The sequence below is a fragment of the Arachis stenosperma genome, chromosome 4, assembly GCF_014773155.1.
Source record: "Arachis stenosperma cultivar V10309 chromosome 4, arast.V10309.gnm1.PFL2, whole genome shotgun sequence".
NCBI lineage: Eukaryota > Viridiplantae > Streptophyta > Magnoliopsida > Fabales > Fabaceae > Arachis > Arachis stenosperma.
Window position 1 is genome coordinate 105154965 of NC_080380.1, and position 8929 is coordinate 105163893.

Genomic DNA, 8929 nt, shown 5'->3' on the forward strand with positions numbered 1-8929 from the left:
AGACTCATTTCTGTAAACCCTAGTAACTAGTCTAGTATAAATAGGACATTTTACAATTGTATTAGACATCTTGGGATCTAGTCTTTGACTGTTTAGTCTTTTGACCATTTGGTCTTTTGATTATTCATGGGGGCTGGCCATTCGGCCATGCCTGGACCATCACTTATGTATTTTCAACGGTGGAGTTTCTACACACCATAGATGAAGGTGTGGAGCTCTGTTGTACCTCGAGTTTTAATGCAAAGTACTACTGTTTTCTATTCAATTCATGCTTATTCTTATTCTAAGATATTCGCTACCTTTCAACCTGATGGATGTGATGATCTGTGACACTCATCATCATCCGTCCTTATGAACGCGTGATTGACAACCACCTCCGTTCTACCTTAGACCGAGCGCATATCTCTTGGATTCCTTGATCAGAATCTTCGTGGTATAAGCTAGAACCCTTTGGCGGCCACTATTGAGAATCCGGAAAGTCTAAACCTTGTCTGTGGTATTCCACGTAGGATTCAAGGATTGAATGACTGTGACGAGCTTCAAACTCGCAATTGTTGGGCATGGTGACAGACGCAAAAAAATCAATGGATTCTATTCCGACATGATCGAGAACCGACAGATGATTAGTCGTACTGTGACAGAGCATTTGGACCATTTTCACTGAGAGGATGGGATGTAGCCATTGACAACGGTGATGCCCTACATACAACTTGCCATGGAAAGGAGTAAGAATGATTGGATGAAAGCAGTAAGAAAGCAGAGATTCAACAGGAACAAAGCATCTCCATACACTTATATGAAATTCCCACCAATGATTTACATACGTATCTCTTTCCTTATTTTATGTTTTATTTATTATTATTTTCGAAAACCATTATAACCATTTGAATCCGCCTAACTAAGATTTACAAGATGACCATAGCTTGCTTCATACCAACAATCTCCGTGGGATCTACCCTTACTCACGTAAGGTTTATTACTTGGACGACCCAGTGCACTTGCTGGTTAGTTGTGCGGAGTTGTGACAAAGTGTGATTCATGTTTAAGAGCGCTACCAAGTTTTTGGCGCCATTGTTGATGATCACAATTTCGTGCACTAAGTTTTTGGCGCCGTTACCGGGGATTGTTCGAGTTTGGACAACTGACGGTTTATCTTGTTGCTCAGATTAGATAATTTTCTTCTTATTTTGTTTTCCAAAAAGTTTTCAAAATTTTTTCGAAATTTTTTTCTTTGTTTTCGTTTTTCAAGAAAATAATTTTGGAAAATACAAAAAAATTTATAAAAATCATAAAAAATAAAAACCAAAAATATTTTGTGTTTCTTGTTTGAGTCTATTGTCAATTTTTAAGTTTGGTGTCAATTGCATGTTTTAAAAACTTTTGCATTTTTCGAAAATTCATGCATGTGTTCTTCATGATCTTCAAGTTGTTCTTGACAAGTCTTCTTGTTTGTTCTTTAAAGTTTCTTGTTTTTTGTTTTTTTTTTTTCATATGCATTCTTGCATTCATAGTGTCTAAGCATTGAAAAGTTCTAAGTTTGGTATCTTGCATATTTTTCTTTTCTTGAAAATTTTTCAAAAATAAGTCTTGATGTTCATCTTGATCTTCAAAGTGTTCTTGGTGTTCATATTGACATTCATAGTGTTCTTGCATGCATCATTGGTTTTGATCCAAAATTTTCATGTTTTAGGTCATTTTTGTGTTTTTCTCTCTCATCATTAAAAATTTAAAAATAAAAAAATATATTTTCCTTATTTTACTCAAAAATTCGAAATCTATGGGTTGACTTAGTCAAAAATTTTTAAAATTAGTTGTTTCTTGTTAGTCAAGTCAAGATTTCAATTTTAAAAATCTTATCTTTTCAAAATTCAAATCTTTTTCATTTTTCTTTTATATTTTTTAGAAAATAATTTTAAATTGATTTTCAAAATCTTTTTCTTATCTTTATTTCATGATTTTCAAAAACTTTACTAACAATTAATGTGATTGATTCAAAAATTTGAAGTTTGTTACTTTCCTGTTAAGAAAGGTTCAATCTTTAAATTCTAGAATCATATCTTTTAGTTTCTTGTTAGTCAAGTAATTAATTTCAATTTTAAAAATCAAATCTTTTTCAAAATATCTTTTATATCTTTTTATCTTTTTCAAATATTTAATTTCAAAAATATCTTCTCTAACTTCTTATCTTTTCAAAATTAATTTTCAAATCTTTCTCAACTAACTAATTGACTTTTTGTTTGTTTTTTATCTTTTTCAAAACCACCTAACTACTTTTCTCCTTCTAATTTTTGAAAATCACTTCCCTCTTTTTCAAAATTTTCTTAATTAACTAATTGTTTCAAATTTTAGTTTTAATTTTATTTCTTCTCTTAATTTTTGAAAATCACTAACCCCTTTTTCAAAATTAATTTTCGAAAACTCCCCTCTCTCATCTTCTTCTATCTATTTATTTATCTTCTAACACCTCTCTTCTACTCAAGAATTCGAACTTACTCTTCTCCCTTGTGTTTGGATTCTTACCTTTTTCTTCTTTTTTTCTTTTCTTCTTCTACTAACATAAAGGAATCTCTCTACTGTGGTAAAGAGAATCCCTATTATTATTTTCTGTTCCATTCTTTTTCATATGAGCAGGAGCAAGGACAAGAATATTCTTGTTGAAATAGATCCGAAACCTGAAAGGACTCCGAAGAGGAAACTAAGAGAAGCTAAATAACAACAATCCAGAGACAACCTTACAGAAATTTTCGAAAAGGAAGAGGAGATGGTAGCCGAAAATAATAATGCAAGGAGGATGCTTGGTGATTATACTACACTTGCTTCCAAATTTGATGGAAGAAGCATCTCAATCCCTGCCATTGGAGCAAATAATTTTGAGCTGAAGCCTCAACTAGTTGCCCTAATGCAATAGAACTACAAGTTTCATGGACTTCTATCAAAAGAGCCCTATCAGTTTTTAACTGAATTCTTGCAAATCTGTGAGACTGTTAAGATTAATGGAGTAGATTCTGAAGTCTACAGGCTCATACTTTTCCCTTTTGCTGTAAGAGACAAAGCTAGAACATGGTTGGACTCACAACTTAAAGATAGCCTGAACTCTTGGGATAATCTGGTCACGACCTTCTTGGCTAAGTTCTTCCTCCTCAAAAGCTGAGCAAGCTTAGAGTGGATATTCAGACCTTCAAGCAAAAAGATGGTGAATCCCTATATGAAGCTTGGAAAAGATACAAGCAAATGACCAAAAGATGTCCTTCTGACATGCTTTCAGAGTAGACCATTTTGGATATATTCTATTATAGTCTATCTGAGTTCTCTAAGATGTCACTGGACCATTCTGCAGGTGGATCCATTCACCTAAAGAAAATGCCTGCAGAAGCTCAAGAACTTATTGACATGGTTGCAAATAACCAATTCATGTACACTTTTGAGAGGAATTCTGTGAGTAATGGGACGCCTCAGAGGAAGGGAGTTCTTAAAATTGATGATTTGAATGCCATATTGGCTCAGAACAAAATGTTGACTCAGCAAGTCAACATGATTTTTCAAAGTCTGAATGGATGGCAAAATGCATCCAACAGTACTAAAGAGGCATCTTCTGAAGAAGAAGCTTATGATCCTGAAAATCCTGCAACGGCAGAGGTAAATTACATGGGTGAACCTTATGGAAACACCTATAATTTTTCATGGAGAAATCATCTAAACTTCTCATGGAAGGATCAATAAAAGCCTCAACAAAGCTTTAATAATGGTGGACGAAACAGGCTTAGCAATAACAAGCCTTTTCCATTGTTTTTAGGTAGTTTTTAGCAAAAATAGGATAATTTATACGCTTTTTGGCATTGTTTTTAGGTAGTTTTTAGTAGGATCTAGCTACTTTTAGGGATGTTTTCATTAGTTTTTATGCTAAATTCACATTTCTGGACTTTACTATGAGTTTGTGTAATTTTTCTGTGATTTCAAGTATTTTCTGGCTGAAATTGAGGGACCTGAGCAAAAATTTGATAGGAGGCTGACAAAGGACTGCTGATGCTGTTGGATTCTGACCACCCTACACTCAAAATACATTTTCTTGAGCTACAGAAATCCAAATGGCGCGTTCTCAACGGCGTTGAAAAGTACACATCCAGAGCTTTTCAGCAATATATAATAGTCCATACTTTGTTCGAGTTTAGACGACGAAAACTGGCGTTCAACGCCAGTTCCATGCTGCATTCTGGAGTAAAACGCCAGAAACACGTCACAAACTAGAGTTAAACGCCAAACACACGTTACAACTTGGCGTTTAACTCCAAAAGAAGTCTCTGCACGTGTAAAGCTCAAGCTCAGCCCAAGCACACACCAAAGTGGGCCCCGGAAGTGGATTTCTGCATTTAGACTCATTTCTGTAAACCCTATTAACTAGTCTAGTATAAATAGGACATTTTACTATTGTATTAGACATCTTGGGATCTAGTCTTTGACTATTTAGTCTTTTGACCATTCGGTCTTTTGATCATTCATGGGGGCTGGCCATTCGACCATGCCTGGACCATCACTTATGTATTTTCAACGGTGGAGTTTCTACACACCATAGATTAAGGTGTGGAGCTCTGCTGTACCTCGAGTTTTAATGCAAAGTACTACTTTTTTCTATTCAATTCATGCTTATTCTTATTCTAAGATATTCGCTACCTTTCAACCTGATGGATGTGATGATCTGTGACACTCATCATCATCCGTCCTTATGAACGCGTGATTGACAACCACTTCCGTTCTACCTTAGACCGAGCGCGTATCTCTTGGATTCCTTGATCAGAATCTTCGTGGTATAAGCTAGAACCCTTTGGCGGCCACTCTTGAGAATCCAGAAAGTCTAAACATTTTCTATGGTATTTCGAGTAGGATTCAAGGATTGAATGACTGTGACGAGCTTCAAACTCGCGATTTTTGGGCGTGGTGACAGACGCAAAAGAATTAATGGATTCTATTCTGACATGATCGAGAACCGACAGATGATTAGCCGTGCTATGATAGAGCATTTGCACCATTTTTATTGAGAGGATGGGATGTAGCCATTGACAACGGTGATACCTTACAAACAGAGCCCCCACAGTCAAACTCTAAGTTTGGTGTTGGGAGGCCACAACAAACTTCTAAGTTTGGTGTTGAACCCCCACATTCAAACTCTAAGTTTGGTGTTGGGAGGTTCCAATATTGCTCTGAGCATCTGTGGGGCTCCATGAGAGCCCATTGTCAAGCTACTGACATTAAAGAAGTGCTTGTTGGGAGGCAACCCAATGTTATATTTATCTATTTTCCTTTGTTATTTTATGTTTTCTATAGGTTGATGATCATGGAAAGTCACAAAATCAATAGAAAAAGAAAAAATAGAATAAAAAACAGAAAGAAAAATAGCACACCCTAGAGAAAAACCTTGCTGGCGTTTAAACACCAGTAAGGGCAATAATTGGGCGTTTAACGCCTAGTCTGGCACCATTCTAGGCGTTTAACGCCAGAAAGGGGCACCAGACTGGCGTTAAACGCTAGAAAAGGGCAAGAAGCTGGCGTTAAACGCCAGAAATGGGCACTATCCCGGCGTTTAACGCCAGAATTGGCATAAACAGCATTTTTGCTCACCACTTGGTGCAGGGATGAATTATCCTTGACACCTCAGGATCTGTGGACCCCACAGGATCCCCACCTACCCCACCACTCTCTCTTCTTCTTCACCCATTCACTAATCACCTCAACACCTCTTCCCCAAAAACCCCTCACCTATCAAATCCCACTATTCTCTTCACCACTCACATCCATCTTTCATAAAACCCCACCTACCTCACCATTCAAATTCAAACCATTTTCCCTCCCAAACCCACCCATAATGGCTGAACCCTACCCCTCTCTCCACCCCTATATAAACCTATCTTCACTCCTTCATTTTCACACAACCTAAACACTACTTATCCCCCATGGCCGAACCACAAAGCCTCCTCTATCTCCTCTATTTCTTCTTCTTCTACTCTCTTCTTTCTTCTTTTGCTCGGGGACGAGTAAACCTTCTAAGTTTGGTGTGGTAAAAGCATTGCTTTTTGTTTTTCCATAACCATTTATGGCACCTAAGGCCGGAGAAACCTCTAGAAAGAGGAAAGGGAAGGCAAAAGCTTCCACCTCCGAGTCATGGGAGATGGAGAGATTCATCTCAAGGATGCATCAAGACCACTTCTATGAAGTTGTGGCCATGAAGAAGGTGATCCCTGAGGTCCCTTTCAAACTTAAAAAGAGTGAATATCCGGAGATCCGACATGAGATCCAAAGAAGAGGTTGGGAAGTTCTTACCAACCCCATTCAACAAGTCAGAATCTTAATGGTTCAAGAGTTCTATGCCAACGCATGGATCACCAAGAACCATGATCAAAGTGTGAACCCGAACCCAAGGAATTGGCTTACAATGGTTCGGGGGAATTGTTTAGATTTCAGTCCAAAAAATGTAAGGTTGGCATTTAACTTGCCCATGATGCAAGGAGATGAACACCCTTACACTAGAAGGGTCAACTTTGATCAAAGGTTGGACCAAGTCCTCATAGACATTTGTGAAGAGGGCGCTCAATGGAAGAGAGATTCAAGAGGGAAGCCAGTTCAACTGAGAAGGCATGACCTCAAGCCCGTGGCTCGGGGATGGTTGGAGTTTATCCAACGCTCAATCATTCCCACTAGCAACCGGTCCAAAGTTACTATAGACCGGGCTATCATGATTCATAGCATCATGATTGGAGAGGAAGTAGAAGTTCATGAGGTTATAGCCCAAGAACTTTATAAGGTGGCGGACAAGTCCTCTACCTTGGCAAGGTTAGCCTTTCCTCATCTCATTTGTCACCTCTGTTATTCAGTTGGAATTGACATAGAGGGAGACATCCTCATTGATGAGGACAAGCACATCACTAAGAAAAGGATGGAGCAAACAAGAGATCCCACTCATCATGAAATCCCTGAGATACCTCAAGGGATGCACTTTCCTCCACAAGACTATTGGGTGCAAATCAACACCTCCCTAGGAGAATTGAGTTCCAACATTGGACAACTAAGGGTGGAGCACCAAGAACATTCCATCCTCCTCCATGAAATTAGAGAAGATCAAAGAATCATGAGAGAGGAGCAACAAAGGCAAGGAAGAGACATTGAGGAGCTCAAGCACTCCATAAGATCTTCAAGAGGAAGAACAAGCCGCCATCACTAAGGTGGACCCGTTCTTTAATCTCCTTGTTCTTTATTTTCCTGGTTTTTGAATTTTATGCTTATGTTTATCCATGTTTGTGTCTTATGATCATTAGTGTCTTAGTGTCTATGCCTTAAAGTTATGAATGTCCTCTAAATCCATCACCTTTCTTAAATGAAAAATGTTCTTAATTGAAAAAGAGAAGAATTGCATGAATTTTGAATTTTATAACAGATTAATTATTTTGATGTGGTGGCAATATTTTGGTTTCTGAATGTATGCTTGAACAGTGCATATGTCTTTTGAATTTGTTGTTCATGAATGATTGGCTCTTGAAAGAATGATAAAAAGGAGACATGTTACTGAGGATCTGAAAAATCAAAAAAATGATTCTTGAAGCAAGAAAAAGCAGTGAATACAAAAAAAACAAAAAAAAAAGAAAAAAAAAGAAAAAAAAAGAAAAAAATAATAAAGTTGTGATCCAAGGCAAAAAGAGTGTGCTTTAGAACCCTGGACACCTCTAAGTGGGGACTCTAGCAAAGCTGAGTCACAATCTAAAATGGTTCACCCAGTTATGTGTTTGTGGCATGTATGTATCCGGTGGTAATATTGGAAGACAGAGTGCTTTGGGCCACGGCCAAGACTCATAAAGTAGTTGTGTTCAAGAATCATCACACTCAACTAGGAGAATCAATAACACTATCTGGATTCTGAGTTCCTATAGAAGCCAATCATGCTGAATTTCAAAGAATAGAGTGAGATGCCAAAACTGTTCAGAGGCAAAAAGCTAAAAGCCCCGCTCATCTAATTAATACTGATCTTCATACATGTTTTTGGAATTCATTGCATATTCTCTTCTTTTTATCTTATTTGATTTTCAGTTTCTTGGGGACAAGCAACAATTTAAGTTTGGTGTTGTGATGAGCGGATAATTTATATGCTTTTTGGCATTGTTTTCAGTATGTTTTTAGTATGTTTTAGTTAGTTTTTTATGATATTTTTATTAGTTTTTAGTTAAAATTCACTTTTCTGGACTTTCCTATGAGTTTGTGTGTTTTTCTGTGATTTCAGGTATTTTTTGGCTGAAATTGAGGGACCTGAGCAAAAATCTGATTCAGAGGCTGAAAGGGACTGCAGATGCTGTTGGATTCTGACCTCCCTACACTCGAAGTGGATTTTCTGGAGCTACCGAAGCCCAATTGGTGCGCTCTCAACTGCGTTGGAAAGTAGACATCCTGGGCTTTCCAGCAATGTATAAAGTCCATACTTTGCCCGATATTTGATGGCCCAAACCGGCGTTCCAAATCAACTCAAAACTGCCCAGCGTTAAACGCCGGAACTGGCACAAGAATGGGAGTTAAACGCCCAAACTGGCACAAAAGCTGGCGTTTAACTCCAAGAAAAGTCTCTACACATAGAAGCTTCAATGCTCAGCCCAAGCACACACCAAGTGGGCCCAGAAGTGGATTTTTATGTCATTTACTCATTTTTGTAAACCCTAGGCTACTAGTTCTCTACAAATAGGACCTTTTACTATTGTATTTTCATCTTTGGACGTCTAGTTCTTAGATCATCTTTAGATCTTTGAATCTTTTGATCATGTTTTGGGGGCTGGCCTCACGGCCATGCCTGAACCTTGTTCTTATGTATTTTCAACGGTGGAGTTTCTACACACTATAGATTAAGGTGTGGAGCTCTACTGTACCTCAAGTATCAATGCAATTACTATTGTTCTTCTAT